Source organism: Triturus cristatus, chromosome 1_1 (genome assembly GCF_964204655.1).
Source record: "Triturus cristatus chromosome 1_1, aTriCri1.1, whole genome shotgun sequence".
In the NCBI taxonomy this organism is placed as follows: domain Eukaryota; kingdom Metazoa; phylum Chordata; class Amphibia; order Caudata; family Salamandridae; genus Triturus; species Triturus cristatus.
In genome coordinates, this window is record NC_140579.1 from 1,153,453,057 (window position 1) to 1,153,467,760 (window position 14,704).

The window sequence follows — 14,704 nt, forward strand, 5'->3', positions numbered from 1 at the left end:
GTAGTGCCGTGGTGTTTGTGTAGTATAGGGGTTTGTGCAGGGGGTAGATTTAGGGTTTAGCGTAGTGCAGTAGGGTAGTGCAGTGGTGTTTGTGTTGTGTAGGGGTTTGTGCAGGGGGTAGATTTAGGGTTTAGGGTAGTGCCGTGGTGTTTGCGTAGTGTAGGGGGTCGTGCTGGGGTAAGTGTTTTAGGGTTTAGGGTTGTGCCGTGGTGTTTGTGTAGTGTAGGGGGTCGTGCTGGGGGTAGTGTTTTAGGGGTTAGGGTAGTGCAGTGGTGTTTGGGTAGTGTAGGTGGTCGTGTTGGGGTAAGTGTTTTAGGGTTTAGATAGTGCCGTGGTGTTTGTGTAGTGTAGGGGGTCGTGCTGGGGGTAGTGTTTTAGGGTTTAGGGTAGTGCTGTGGTGTTTGTGTAGTGTAGGGGATTGTGCAGGGGGTAGATTTAGGGTTTAGGGTAGTGCAGTAGGGTAGTGCAGTGGTGTTTTTGTGGTGTAGGGATTTGTGCAGGGGGTAGATTTAGGGTTTAGGGTAGCACAGTAGGGTTGTGCCATGGTGTTTGTGTAGTATAGTAGGTCGTGTTGGGGGTAGTGTTTTAGAGGTTAGGGTAGTGCAGTGGTGTTTGGGTAGTGTAGGTGGTCGTGCTGGGGTAAGTGTTTTAGGGTTTAGGGTAGTGCTGTGGTGTTTGTGTAGTGTAGGGGGTCGTGCTGGGGGTGGTGTTTTAGGGTTTAGGGTAGTGCAGTGGTGTTTGGGTAGTGTAGGTGGTCGTGCTGAGGTAAGTGTTTTAGGGTTTAGGGTAGTGCAGTGGTGTTTGGGTAGTGTAGGTGGTCGTGCTGAGGTAAGTGTTTTAGGGTTTAGGGTAGTGCCGTGGTGTTTGGGAAGTGTAGGTGGTCGTGCTGGGGTAACTGTTTTAGGGTTTAGGGTAGTGCCGTGTTTGGGTAGTGTAGGTGGTTGTGCTGGGGTAAGTGTTTTAGGGTTTAGGGTAGTGCCGTGGTGTTTGTGTAGTGTAGGGAGTCGTGCTGGGGTAAGTGTTTTAGGGTTTAGGATAGTGCCGTAGTGTTTGTGTAGTATAGGGGTTTGTGCAGGGGGTAGATTTAGGGTTTAGGGTAGTGCAGTAGGGTAGTGCAGTGGTGTTTGTGTTGTGTAGGGGTTTGTGCAGGGGGTAGATTTAGGGTTTAGGGTAGTGCCGTGGTGTTTGTGTAGTGTAGGGGGTCGTGCTGGGGGTAGTGTTTTAGGGGTTAGGGTAGTGCAGTGGTGTTTGGGTAGTTTAGGTGGTCGTGTTGGGGTAAGTGTTTTAGGGTTTAGATAGTGCCTTGGTGTTTGTGTAGTGTAGGGGGTCGTGCTGGGGGTAGTGTTTTAGGGTTTAGGGTAGTGCAGTGAAGTTTGGGTACTGTAGGTGGTCGTGCTGGGATAAGTGTTTTAGGGTTTAGGGTAGTGCCATGGTGTTTGGGTAGTGTAGGGGGTCATGCTGGGGTAAGTGTTTTAGGGTTTAGGGTGGTGCCGTGGTGTTTGTGTAGTGTCACGGGTTGTGCTGGGGGTAGTGTTTTAGGATTTAGGGTAGTACAGTGGTGTTTTGGTAGTGTAGGTGGTCGTGCTGGGGTAAGTGTTTTAGAGTTTAGGATAGTGCGTGGTGTTTGGGTAGTGTAGGTGGTCGTGCTGGGTAAAGTGTTTTAGGGTTTAGGGTAGTGCCGTGGTGTTTCTGTAGTGTAGGGGGTCGTGCTGAGAGTAGTGTTTTAGGGTTTAGGGTAGAGCAGTGGTGTTTGGGTAGTGTAGGTCGTTGTGCTGGGGTAAGTGTTTTAGGTATTAGGTTAGTGCAGTGGTATTTGTGTAGTGTAGGGGGTTTGTGTAGGTGGGAAGATTTAGGGTTTAGGGTAGTGCAGTAGGGTAGTGCAGTGGTGTTTGTGTGGTGTAGGGGTTTGTGCAGGGGGTAGATTTAGGGTTTAGGGTAGTGCCGTGGTGTTTGTATAGTGTAGGGGGTTGTGCTGGGGTAGTGTTTTAGGGTTTAGGGTAGTGCAGTGGTGTTTTGGTAGTGTAGGTGGTCGTGCGGGGGTAAGTGTTTTAGGATAGTGCCGTGGTGTTTGTGTAGTGTAGGGGGTTGTGCTGGTTTAAGTGTTTTAGGGTTTAGGGTAGTGCTGTGGTGTTTGTGTAGTATAGGGGGGCGTGCTGGGGGCAGTGTTTTGGGGTTTATGGTAGTGCCGTTGTGTTTGTGTAGTGTAGGGGTTTGTGCAGGGGGTAGATTTAGGGTTTAGGGTAGTGCAGTAGGGTAGTGCAGTGGTGTTTGTGTGGTGTCGGGATTTGTGCAGGGGGTAGATTTAGGGTTTAGGGTAATGCAGTAGGGTTGTGCCATGGTGTTTGTATAGTATAGTGCGTCGTGTTGGGGGTAGTGTTTTAGGGGTTAGGGTAGTGCAGTGGTGTTTGGGTAGTGTAGGTGGTCATGCTGGGGTAAGTGTTTTAGGGTCTAGGGTAGTGCAGTGGTGTTTGTGTAGTGTAGGGTGTCGTGCTGGGGGTAGTATTTTAGGGTTTAGGGTAGTGCAGTGGTGTTTGGGTAGTGTAGGTGGTCGTGCTGGGGTAAGTGTTTTAGGGTTTAGGGTAGTGCAGTGGTGTTTGGGTAGTGTAGGTGGTCGTGCTGAGGTAACTGTTTTAGGGTTTAGGGTAGTGCCGTGGTGTTTGGGAAGTGTAGGTGGTCGTGCTGGGGTAAGTGTTTTAGGGTTTAGGGTAGTGCCGTGTTGTTTGTGTAGTGTAGGGTGTCGTGCTGGGGTAGGTGTTTTAGGGTTTAGGGCACTGCAGTGGAGTTTGTGTAGTGTAGGGGTTTGTGCAGGGGTATATTTAGGGTTTAGGGTAGTGCAGTAGGGTAGCGCAGAGGTGTTTGTGTGGTGTAGGGGTCTGTGTAGGGGGTAGATTTAGGGTTTAGGGTAGTACAGTAGGGAAGTGCAGTGGTGTTTGTGTAGTGTAGGTTTTTGTGCAGGGGTGGATTTAGGGTTTAGGGTAGTGCCGTGGTGTTTGTGTAGTGTAGGGGGTCGTGCTGGGGTAAGTGTTTTAGGGTTTAGGGTAGTGCCATGGTGATTGTGTAGTGTAGGGGTTTGTGCAGGGGGTAGATTTAGGGTTTAGGGTAGTGCAGTAGGGTAGTGCAGTGGTGTTTGTGTAGTGTAGGGGTTTGTGCAGGGGTATATTTAGGGTTTAGGGTAGTGCAGTAGGGTAGAGCAGTGGTGTTTGTGTGGTGTAGGGGTCTGTGCAGGGGTAGATTTAGGATTTAGGGTAGTGCAGTAGGTAAGTGCAGTGGTGTTTGTGCAGTGTAGGGGTTTGTGCAGGGGGTAGATTTAGGGTTTAGGGTAGTGCCGTGGTGTTTGTGTAGTGTAGGGGGTTGTGCTGGGGGTAGTGTTTTAGGGTTTAGGGTAGTGCAGTGGTGTTTGGGTATTGTAGGTGGTCGTGCTGGGGTAAGTGTTTTAGGATAGTGCCGTGGTGTTTGTGTAGTGTAGGGGGTTGTGCTGGTGTAAGTGTTTTAGGGTTTAGGGTAGTGCTGTGGTGTTTGTGTAGTGTAGGGGGCGTGCTGTGGTTAGTGTTTTTGGGTTTAGGGTAGTGCAGTGTTGTTTGGGTATTGTAGGTGGTAGTCCTGGGGAAAGTGTTTTAGGGTTTAGGGTAGTGCCGTGGTGTTTGTGTAGTGTAGGGTTTTGTGCAGGGGGTAGATTTAGGATTTAGGGTAGTGCAGTATGGTAGTGCAGTGGTGTTTGTGTGGTGTAGGGATTTGTGCAGGGGGTAGATTTAGGGTTTAGGGTAGTGCAGTAGGGTTGTGCCATGGTGTTTGTATAGTATAGTAGGTCGTGTTGGGGGTAGTGTTTTAGGGGTTAGGGTAGTGCAGTGGTGTTTGGGTAGTGTAGGTGGTCGTGTTGGGGTAAGTGTTTTAGGGTTTAGAGTAGTGCCGTGGTGTTTGTGTAGTGTAGGGGGTCATGCTGGGGGTAGTGTTTTAGGGTTTAGGGTAGTGCAGTGAAGTTTGGGTACTGTAGGTGGTCATGCTGGGATAAGTGTTTTAGGGTTTAGGGTAGTGCCCTGGTGTTTGGGTAGTGTAGGGGGTCGTGCTGGGGTAAGTGTTTTAGGGTTTAGGGTAGTGCCATGGTGTTTGTGTAGTGTCAGGGGTCATGCTGGGGTAAGTGTTTTAGGGTTTAGGGTAGTGCTGTGGTGTTTGTGTAGAGTAGGGGTTTTTTGTGGGGGGTAGATTTAGGGTTTAGGGTAGTGCAGTAGGGTAGTGCAATTTTGTTTGTGTGGTGTAGGGGTTTGTGCAGGGGGTAGATATAGGGTTTAGGGTAGTGCAGTAGGGTAGTTCAGTGGTGTTTGTGTGGTGTAGGGGGTCGTGCTGGGGGTAGATGAAGAGTTTAGGGTAATGCCGTGGTGTTTGTGTAGTGTAGGGGGTCGTGCTGGGGTAAGTGTTTTAGGGTTTAGGTTAGTGCAGTAGGGTAGTGCAGTGGTGTTTGTGTTGTGTAGGGGGTCGTGCTGGGGGCAGTGTTTTAGTGTTTAGGGTAGTGCTGTGGTGTTTGGGTAGTGTAGGTGGTCGTGCTGGGGTAAGTGTTTTAGGGTTTAGGGTAGTGCCGTGGTGTTTGGGTAGTGTAGGTGGTCATGCTGGGGAAAGTGTTTTAGGGTTTAGGGTAGTGCCATGGTGTTTGTGTAGTGTAGGGGGTCATGCTGAGGGTAGTGTTTTAGGGTTTAGGTTAGTGCAGTGGTGTTTGTGTAGTATAGGGGGGTTGTGCAGAGGGTAGAGTTAGGGTTTAGGGTAGTGCAGTAGGGTAGTGCAGTGGTGTTTGTGTGGTGTAGTGGTTTGTGCAGGGGGTAGATTTAGGGTTTAGGGTAGTGCGGTAGGGTAGTGCAGTGGTGTTTGTGTTGTGTAGGGGTTTGTGCAGGGGGTAGATTTAGGGTTTAGGGTAGTGCCGTGGTGTTTGTGTAGTATAGGGGGTCATGCTGGGGGTAGTGTTTTAGGGTTTAGGGTAGTGCAGTGGTGTTTGGGTAGTGTAGGTGGTCGTGCTGGGGTAATTGTTTTAGGTTAGTGCCGTGGTGTTTGTGTGGTGTAGGGGGTCGTGTTGATGTAAGTGTTTTAGGGTTTAGGGTAGTCCTGTGGTGTTTGTGTAGTGTGGGGGGTCGTGCTGGGGGTAGTGTTTTGGGTTTGGGGTAGTGCAGTGGTGTTTGGGTAGTGTAGGTGGTAGTTCTGGGGTAAGTGTTTTTGGGATTAGGGTAGTGCCGTGGTGTTTGTGTAGTGTAGGGGTTTGTGCAGGGGATAGATTTAGGTTTTAGGGTAGTGCAGTAGGGTAGTGCAGTGGTGTTTTTGTGGTTTAGGGATTTGTGCAGGGGGTAGATTTAGGGTTTAGGGTAGTGCAGTAGGGTAGTGCTGTGGTGTTTGTGTAGTGTAGGGGGTTGTGTTGGGGGTAGTGGTTTAGGGTTTAGGGTAGTGCAGTGGTGTTTGGGTAGTGTAGGTGGTCGTGCTGAGGTAAGTGTTTTAGGGTTTAGGCTAGTGCCGTGGTGTTTGTGTAGTGTAGGGGGTGTTGCTGGGGGTAGTGTTTTAGGGTTTAGGGTAGTGCAGTGGTGTTTGGGTAGTGTAGGTGGCAATGCTGGGGTAAGTGTTTTAGGGTTTAGGTTAGTGCAGTGGTGTTTGGGTAGTGTAGGTGGTCATGCTGAGGTAAGTGTTTTAGGGTTTAGGGTAGTTCCATGGTGTTTGGGAAGTGTAGGTGGTGGTGCTGGGGTAAGTGTTTTAGGGTTTAGGGTAGTGCCATGTTCTTTGGGTAGTGTAGGTGGTCGTGCTGGGGTAAGTGTTTTAGGGTTTAGGGTAGTGCCGTGGTGTTTGTGTAGTGTAGGGGTTTGTGCAGGGGTAGATTTAGGGTTTAGGGTAGTGCAGTGGTGTTTGTGTGGTATAGGGGTTTGTGCAGGGGGTAGATTTAGGGTTTAGGGTAGTACCGTGGTGTTTGTGTAGTGTAGGGGGTCGTGCTGGGGTAAGTTTTTTAGGGTTGAGGGTAGTGCAGTGGTGTTTGTGTAGTGTAGGGGTTTGTGCAGGGGTATATTTAGGGTTTAGGGCAGTGCAGTAGGGTAGCGCAGTGGTGTTTGTGTGGTGTAGGGGTCTGTGCAGGGGGTAGATTTAGGGTTTAGGGTAGTGCAGTAGGGAAGTGCAGTGGTGTTTGTGTAGTGTAGGGTGTCGTGCTGGGGGTAGTGTTTTAGGGTTTAGGGTAGTGCAGTGGTGTTTGGGTAGTGTAGGTGGTCGTGCTGGGGTAAGTGTTTTAGGGTTTAGGGTAGTGCAGTGGTGTTTGGGTAGTGTAGGTGGTCGTGCTGAGGTAACTGTTTTAGGGTTTAGGGTAGTGCCGTGGTGTTTGGGAAGTGTAGGTGGTCGTGCTGGGGTAAGTGTTTTAGGGTTTAGGGTAGTGCCGTGTTGTTTGGGTAGTGAAGGTGGTTGTGCTGGGGTAAGTGTTTTAGGGTTTAGGGTAGTGCCGTGGTGTTTGTGTAGTGTAGGGGGTCGTGCTGGGGTAGGTGTTTTAGGGTTTAGGGTAGTGCAGTGGAGTTTGTGTAGTGTAGGGGTTTGTGCAGGCAAGTAAAAATAAGTATCGTTTAGGCGCAATACACTTGCCCCCATCACCAGCATCTGCAAATAGAGTTTGGGTGCAAATAAAAACACGCCTCAATCCTCATCATCAGAATAAGTAATAAAAGCAAGTAAGGTTTGAGTTACAGGATCCCTGCCCATCACCAGGAACTGTAAGAATTGTTTGGGATATAATAAATATGCCCCAGCATAAGTAATAATAAGTAACATTTGGGTGAAAAACATGACAAGTAACAAGTTAACATTTGTACACGGTTCAACACTCACACAGCACACTGCCTATAACACAAGCGGCACACAGAGGTTTACTTCTAACTTCACAGAGTTGACAAGAACGAATGGCAAAGACAAAAAGAAAACAGTGTTTTAGGAAATAACTCACAAACTTTCAGACATATACTGATTCTAAAAACGTACGCATGCAGTAAATGCCAACGTTCACAAAATATAATCAAGAGCAGTAAAGTAACCTTGGCAAGAGTCGCGGCAGTTCAAAGAACACACTGCAGCGCCAACAGACTGCTCAGCTGCAATCTTGAAAGAACTGGTCCTGGTATCAGCACTCTTATTCGAAGAAGGCAAAGCAGATGAACAGCACTGGTACAACCCCTGATCTGAAGAAGAGGGGGCACAATTTGAAGAGTAGCCACCGACTCTACAACTTTGGGGCACAATCTGAAGAGTACCTATTAAGTCCGCTGAATACACCTTGTGGCACATGGAAGCCAGAAAAGCAGAAGCGCCAGTTTCCATGAAACCTCTACAACTTTGAAAACAATGCTGAAACGTCAGCATGTCGTTGACGTGGCAGCGGGAAGCACTACAGTTTCAAATTACTCTCAATCCTTCCAGTGTCTGCACAAGGCAGAGGAGTATCTGGCTTGTAAGGAAGTTACCAGGAGCAGCATCCTCCTTGCTGCTTGGACTACACACTCCAACTGACATTAACTCCACCAGGCACACATCAGCATTCTATTACCTCACACTCACACTGGCTGAGCAGCATGGGACATAAAGCTAAGAGAATGCATGGCATAGACGTGAAGATACCACACAAGGTTTCCAATCAAGGGGATCCCACGCAATGCTGGGAACAAATACAAGATCACTGGCACCTATGAGTCAACTTAAAGAGAAGGAGACCCACTCACATTACCCTTTGATTTTTTCACAGTCTGTGATTATGAAGTAACACACTCCGCCGTTCATGTGTTACTACATATATGGAACTCCTCTCTTGACTCTGGCATCTCCCCTGATTTATGGAAGCATGCTACGCTTCTGCCTCTGAAGAAAAAACCTAATGTTGATTCTGAGGTATTGGTGAACTACAGACCTATTTCTTTATTGCCGGCGCCAGCCAAGATGATGGTAAAAGTTGTCCAGTGTCAATTGGCTACATTTTCTGAGAGCAATAACATTTAACATGACACTCAATCTGGCATTCGTGCCGGTTTTAGTACAGAGACGGCCCTCGTTGAGGTGGCCGAATCAGTGAGGTTGGCGGTAGACTCTTGGGCATCAGCCAAGCTGGTGCTCCTGGATCTATCCGCCACATTTGACACGGTAGACCATGATATTTTGGTTCGACGCCTCCATGACTTCGGCATTATGGGAACCGCCCTTGAGTGGGTTAGGTCATTCCTCCACAAGCGGACTCAAAGGGTGGCTTTACAACCATATCAGTCCGAGCAGAAGCGCTTGTGGTGTGGGGTGCCCCAAGGATCAGCTTTAAGTCCACTGCTGTTCAACATCTATTTGGCACCCCTGTTTTGACTTATTACCAAATGGGGGGGTCAAGGCAATATCTTATGCCGATGACACCCAGCTGGTGCTCCCTTTTAAAGACCAGTCGGCTGATTCCTTTAAGAGATTCAAGAGTTGCCTTAAGGACGTTGCAGTTTGGATGAACAATAATAATTTAAAATTAAATGCTGAAAAGACAGAAGTGATGTTCTTTGGGACCAACAAGCCTCCTGACTCGGATTTGTGGTGGCCGCAAGAAATGGGGTTACCACCCACCCCAGCGGGCACTGTTAAAAATCTTGGAGTACATTGGGAGGCAGATCTGTTGTTTTCCTATCAAATCCAGCAGGTAACAATCTCCTGTTTTGGTAAATTGAGGTACATAAGGAACTTTCTATATATGTTACCAGAAAACTGCCGTCGTTCTTTTCTTCTTGGTTTTTGAGGGACTTCAAAATTGTGAACATTTCTTTATGAGAATTGTTAGCTTGTTCTATTTTGTCCGTATAGAATTCACATCTAGTTTTTTTAATCAGAGAGTGATAGGCTTTTAGTTCCTTATTATATTCTTCCTTTGACATATTACAGTAGGTTTTCCTCCATATTCGTTCTGATTTTTTACACCTTTTTTTTGCCTTTAATAGTTCATCATTGAACCATGGTGCTGTTACCTTAGCTCTCTTGGGGATTCTAGTGCTCAAAGGTGCAACCTTATCTAGTGCATTGGTGATCCACGTCTCTATCTGATCATTAGCTGTGTTGATACTTTTGTCCAGCGTTAGCTTCTGCTCCCTCAGAGCTTGCGTAAAGGATGCAGGGTTAAATGTATTCCACTTTCTGGTGGTGATGACCTCTTTAGGCTGTTGGACCTTCCTCCTGTGCGATGGCACTGTGAACGAGACTAAATAGTGATCTGACCATAGGACTGGCCAAGGTACTCCTATTTCTACCTCAGCGGAGTTTGTGAAAATGGGATCTAATATGTGACCCCCTTGATGTGTTTGTGTTTCCAATTTTTGCGTTAAATTTAGCATGAGCAGATCCTTACAAATTGCACTTATTTCTTGGTTATCTGTGTCATCGAAGTGTATATTTAGGTCCCCCAATATCAAGAATTTATTATGCCTCAGGGCTGGGTGTACTATCTTGTCCTCCAGACTTGTCACAAACTGCGTTATCTGGCCAGGTGGGCCATAGATAAGAAATCCGGCCATGGTGTTGCCCTCTGCTATGGACAGAGTAAAGAAGAATGACTCACAGTTGTCTAGGCCTGCTTGTTTGACCTCGCATTTCATGTCTTCTTTGTAGATTATGGCGATCCCCCCGCCTCTTTGGCCCTCCCTGTCCTGCCTTACTAGGAGATAGTCAGTCAGGATTACATCTATTACATCTGGGGTCGAGTTCTAATTAAGCCATGTCTCAGTCAAAAATAATGCAGCAATAGATTTTTCACTAAGTAGATCGTGGATCTCATGCTAATGGTTGGCCGTTGACCTGCAGTTTAATAGAGCCAGCTGTATTTTAGATTCCTTAGTTGTAAGTGTACTACATAGGAGGGTTGCTTTACAGTGTTTACATGTTGATGTCATGTTGTCGACATTCATACTATGTTTTCATACAGTGCTGGCAGACGTACGCAATCCAAGTAATTCCTCTTCGGAGTACTTAATCCTTGCTTCAATCCTTTTAGCGCCAGGGTTTCTGGCCCTGGTCCCGGTCGGGCGCGGACGTGCGCAGACGGGCTTGCCTTAGGCACGCCTTTGGCGCGCCAGCGGTGCGCCCGCTGCGCGGTCGTGAGCACATTGGTCTTTAGTAGGCAGTCCGGCGGAGGGCACGCATCTGCCCGCTAGACCGGAAGTGATGTTATACTGATACGCTCTGCCCCGCCCTCCACACAAACGGCACACAGCCGGGATGGACCGGGGCGGGCACATTTAATGCGGTAAGCTTGTGATTACCAAATTCATAGCATGTTTGTGCAAATAACGCAAGGGCTAGCACATTTTAAAAAGCACAGTTAAAAACCAGTAGAGGATTACAGGTTTAAAAATTACAGGTTTAAAAAAAAAAGTATTCCAGACATGTAGCGCACACTCTGCAGTCTCACCTCGAGTGTCTCTGCGCGTCCTCAATCACCTCAGTCTCTAGGAGGCACTCCGGCAGAAGGCACGCCTCTGCCCGCTAGACCGGAAGTGATGTTATGCTGATATGCTCTGCCCCGCCCTCCACACAAACGGCACACCACCAGGATGGACCGGGGCGGGCAGATTTAACGCGGTAAGCTTGTGATTGCCAAATTCACAGTATGTTTGTGCAAATAACGCAAGGGCTAGTACATTTTAAAAAGCACAGTTTAAAACCAGTACAGGATTACAGGTTTAAAAATTACAGGTTTAAAAGAAAAAGTATTCCGGACATGTAGCGCACACTGTGCAGTCTCACCTCGAGTGTCTCAGCGCGTCCGCAATCACCTCGGTCTCTAGTAGGCAGTCCGGCGGAAGGCACGCCTCTGCCCGCTAGACCGGAAGTGATGTTATACTGATACGCTCTGCCCCGCCCTCCACACAAACGGCACACAGCCGGGATGGATCGGGGCGGGTAGATTTAACGCGGTAAGCTTGTGATTGCCAAATTCACAGTATGTTTGTGCAAATAACGCAAGGGCTAGCACATTTTAAAAAGCACAGTTAAAAACCAGTACAGGATTACAGGTTTAAAAATTACAGGTTTAAAAGAAAAAGTATTCCGGACATGTAGCGCACACTCTGCAGTCTCACCTCGAGTGTCTCTGCGCGTCCACAATCACCTCGGTCTCTAGTAGGCAGTCCGGCGGAAGGCACGCCTCTGCCCGCTAGACCGGAAGTGATGTTATGCTGATATGCTCTGCCCCGCCCTCCACACAAATGGCACACAGCCGGGATGGACCGGGGCAGGCAGATTTAACGCGGTAAGCTTGTGATTGCCAAATTCACAGTATGTTTGTGCAAATAACGCAAGGGCTAGCACATTTCAAAAAGCACAATTAAAAATCAGTACAGGATTACTGGTTTAAAAATTACAGGTTTAAAAGAAAAAATATTCTGGACATGTAGCGCACACTCTGCAGTCTCACCTCGAGTGTCTCTGCGCGTCCGCAATCACCTCGGTCTCTAGTAGGTCCAGCGGAAGGCACGCCTCTGCCCACTAGACCGGAAGTGATGTTATACTGATACGCTTTGCCCCGCCCTCCACACAAACGGCACACAGTCGGGATGGACCTGGGCGGGCAGATTTAACGCGGTAAGCTTGTGATTGCCAAATTCACTGTATGTTTGTGCAAATAACGCAAGGGCTAGCACATTTTAAAAAGCACAGTTAAAAACCAGTACAGGATTACAGGTTTAAAAATTACAGGTTTAAAAGAAAAAGTATTCCGGACATGTAGCGCACACTCTGCAGTCTCACCTCAAGTGTCTCAAGTAAGCATTTGCGGCACCATTTTGTATTCAGCCGCCATTTTGAAACATGATCGAATCTAAGCTTCTGTTTCATACTGCCTGCCTCAGCCTCGATTATTTCTCTCTCTTATTCAAGGTTGAGCTTCGCTGCTCTAATGAATAGATCATTTTGTCATTGCATGCCTTTCCCAGTAGATAAGTAAACAAAAATGGTTCTGTCGGGTTTACCGGCTATTTCTTATAAGTACGCTTAGTGTCACATATATTATTCTGTATTCTTTGAATATTCGTATCTCAGCTGTCTAAACAAAAGGAACAAATAGCAAATAGAAACACACGTGACTCAAACTTGCTGTCTACTGTTTTGTTTTATATAAATTAAATCATTCATATATATTTTTACATTTGTAAACAAGGCTGTCAAAACACGGTGAGATTTGCAGGTAATAGGTGATCAAGTGACATTTGTGCTCAGTGCAAGTGTTTGTGGTGCGCAATCTATACAGAGCAGTTAAAATATGTACATTAGGAGGAAAAAAGGGGAATAGACCAGATAATAAGGGAACACAATGACTCAATATAAATTATTATTTATTCTGCAGCTGAGATACAAATATTCAAAGAATACAGAATAATATATGTGACACTAAGCGTACTGATAAGAAATAGCCGGTAAACCCGACAGAACTATTTTTGTTTACTTATACATACCCAGGTTCTGAGGGACACAGGGTCCCCCCATTTTTGTTTAACTTTCCCAGTAGATAGGCCTGCTCCCACTCTTAGAGAGACGGGCACGGGCAGAGTAAACTTGAAACTAAGATAGCATGTACCTGGTCTCAGGATCGTAGCTCATCCTTCTGTACCTCCTTTGTTCATCAGCTTCCAGACTGGAAAATTCCAGTCTGGGCGGGTCTTTAGAGGTGCTGGAAATGTATATCCTATGTTACCATGTTGGCGGGGGTCAGTCCCTCTGAGCAATCCAAAGAGGTTGGTCAGACCGGACTCCGCTCAAGCACACACTAATCAATCATTTTGGTTTGTATACTCTACTGTCTGACCGACTCTTCATTTGTATGGAAGGCTGAGAGGTGGTGGTGAGTGACCCTAATCGGGTCACTTCCTTCATCGGTGTAGTCTAGTTCCACTGCACGGTAAGGGAGCACATGAGCACATAAACTTCAAGAGACATGGGCATCAGGGCACATCTGATGTAGGGGCATGGGGCTTACTTACTGCAAAGCAAGGGGTTACTTGGAGCATTTATTCTGCAAGGTAATGGGCCATAGAAACTACCTACTACAAGATAGGATGGGCTGCTTGGACACCTACTGTGAGGTAAAGATGTATGTGGCATGACTATTGCAAAGTAAACCACTCTAAGACAATAGGCATTATAAAGAACATGACATTACGATGTAACATACATGGAGTACACACCTACTGTCGCATGTCATGGGGCACGGCGAGCTCACTTACTGCAAGGTTGTTGGATGTTGGGCAAACCTGTTACAAGGTAAAGGGTTGTGGGGGACATAGACTGCTATGAATAGGCACAAGGCATGAGAAACACACTAACTGCAAGATAAAGAGGCATGTGAGTACACATATATATCTAAAGACCACAAGAGGTACACCTACTTCAAGATAAAGAGACAAGTGGGGGCACTTATCTTTCTAAGGGCCACAAGAGACACACAACCTGCATGATAAACAGACACCTGTTGTATGATAAAGAGAGATGGGAACACACGGTTTTCTAAGGGCCATGAGAGACATATCAGAACAACAAGCCTTTCCAGGGTTTTTCAGACAGCAATGTTGGGGGTTTGAGAATACACTTGTAACGGGAGCACATTGATGCAAGGTCATGCTACATAGGGTGCAAGTAGAACAAGGTAAGGCAAATAGGGCACATCTGTTGAAAAGAAGGGGGTGGAATCAGAATTGCAGTTTACTTAGAAGCACAAGACTGACACCTACACACCCACCATCTGGGAGATTGGCCTTATGTGATATATTTTTAAACCACTAGATGTTTAGGTCACCACCTCAGTCCTCTTTTGCAAAGTATACGGAACTTCCATCCTGGATACCTGTCTTTGATCAGCACTGTGTCCCCATTGCAATGTCAGGGAGATGGCCCTCTTGTGCTCAGAGACTTTCATGTTTGTTTGTTCTCATTGGTTTTGTCTTGCTCAGGTGCCTAGTTTTCTAAGACGCCACTGTGGTGCTCTTGGGAATATGTCTGTTACCTTCCTACTAACCAACAAGAATGCTGATCTGCATTGGGTAACACAGTGAGGCATGTTTTGATAAGCTGTCAAGAAGTTTTGAATCACCCACTCTGGTTTTTCCCCCGATCTACCCTGATTCCAATGGCTTGATAAGTGTTCAAATATACCTCTACAAGTCAGGTGGTAATACGCACAGCGCACATCATGCCGCATTACGGTTTCTACTCTTGGTCGTTGGGGAGGACCCATCTCCTATGCGGGAAAGACACACATGTGTAAGGGGTCATTTCATACATGGGAGAGGTGAAAGGCAGATACAACCTTAACTCACATTACCATGTGCGAGCGATACTAGGCGATGGCCACTTATTCTGCACGAGGTGCGACCCCATGAATACCTTGAGGTAAGGATACCGTTGGGTACAAGGGGCATATTTACGAGGGCCTTGCATTATGCTTGCACCATGCAATGTGGTCCATGCATGACACAAACTCCCAAGTCATATTTATGATGTCACACAAAGCCACTTTGCGTGGCTTTTTTTTTTTTTTATCCTCATACTGCCAACCTTCTTGCTATAGTTCCCTCTAATCGCTCAGGGTCTTATATAGGGATACCGCCACTAAGAGGAGGATGTTACCGTCAGCAGGTTTTGACTTAATCATAGGATTTACAATTCTTTATTTCTCCATCTTATTAACGGTGCCCATATTCTCGACTCG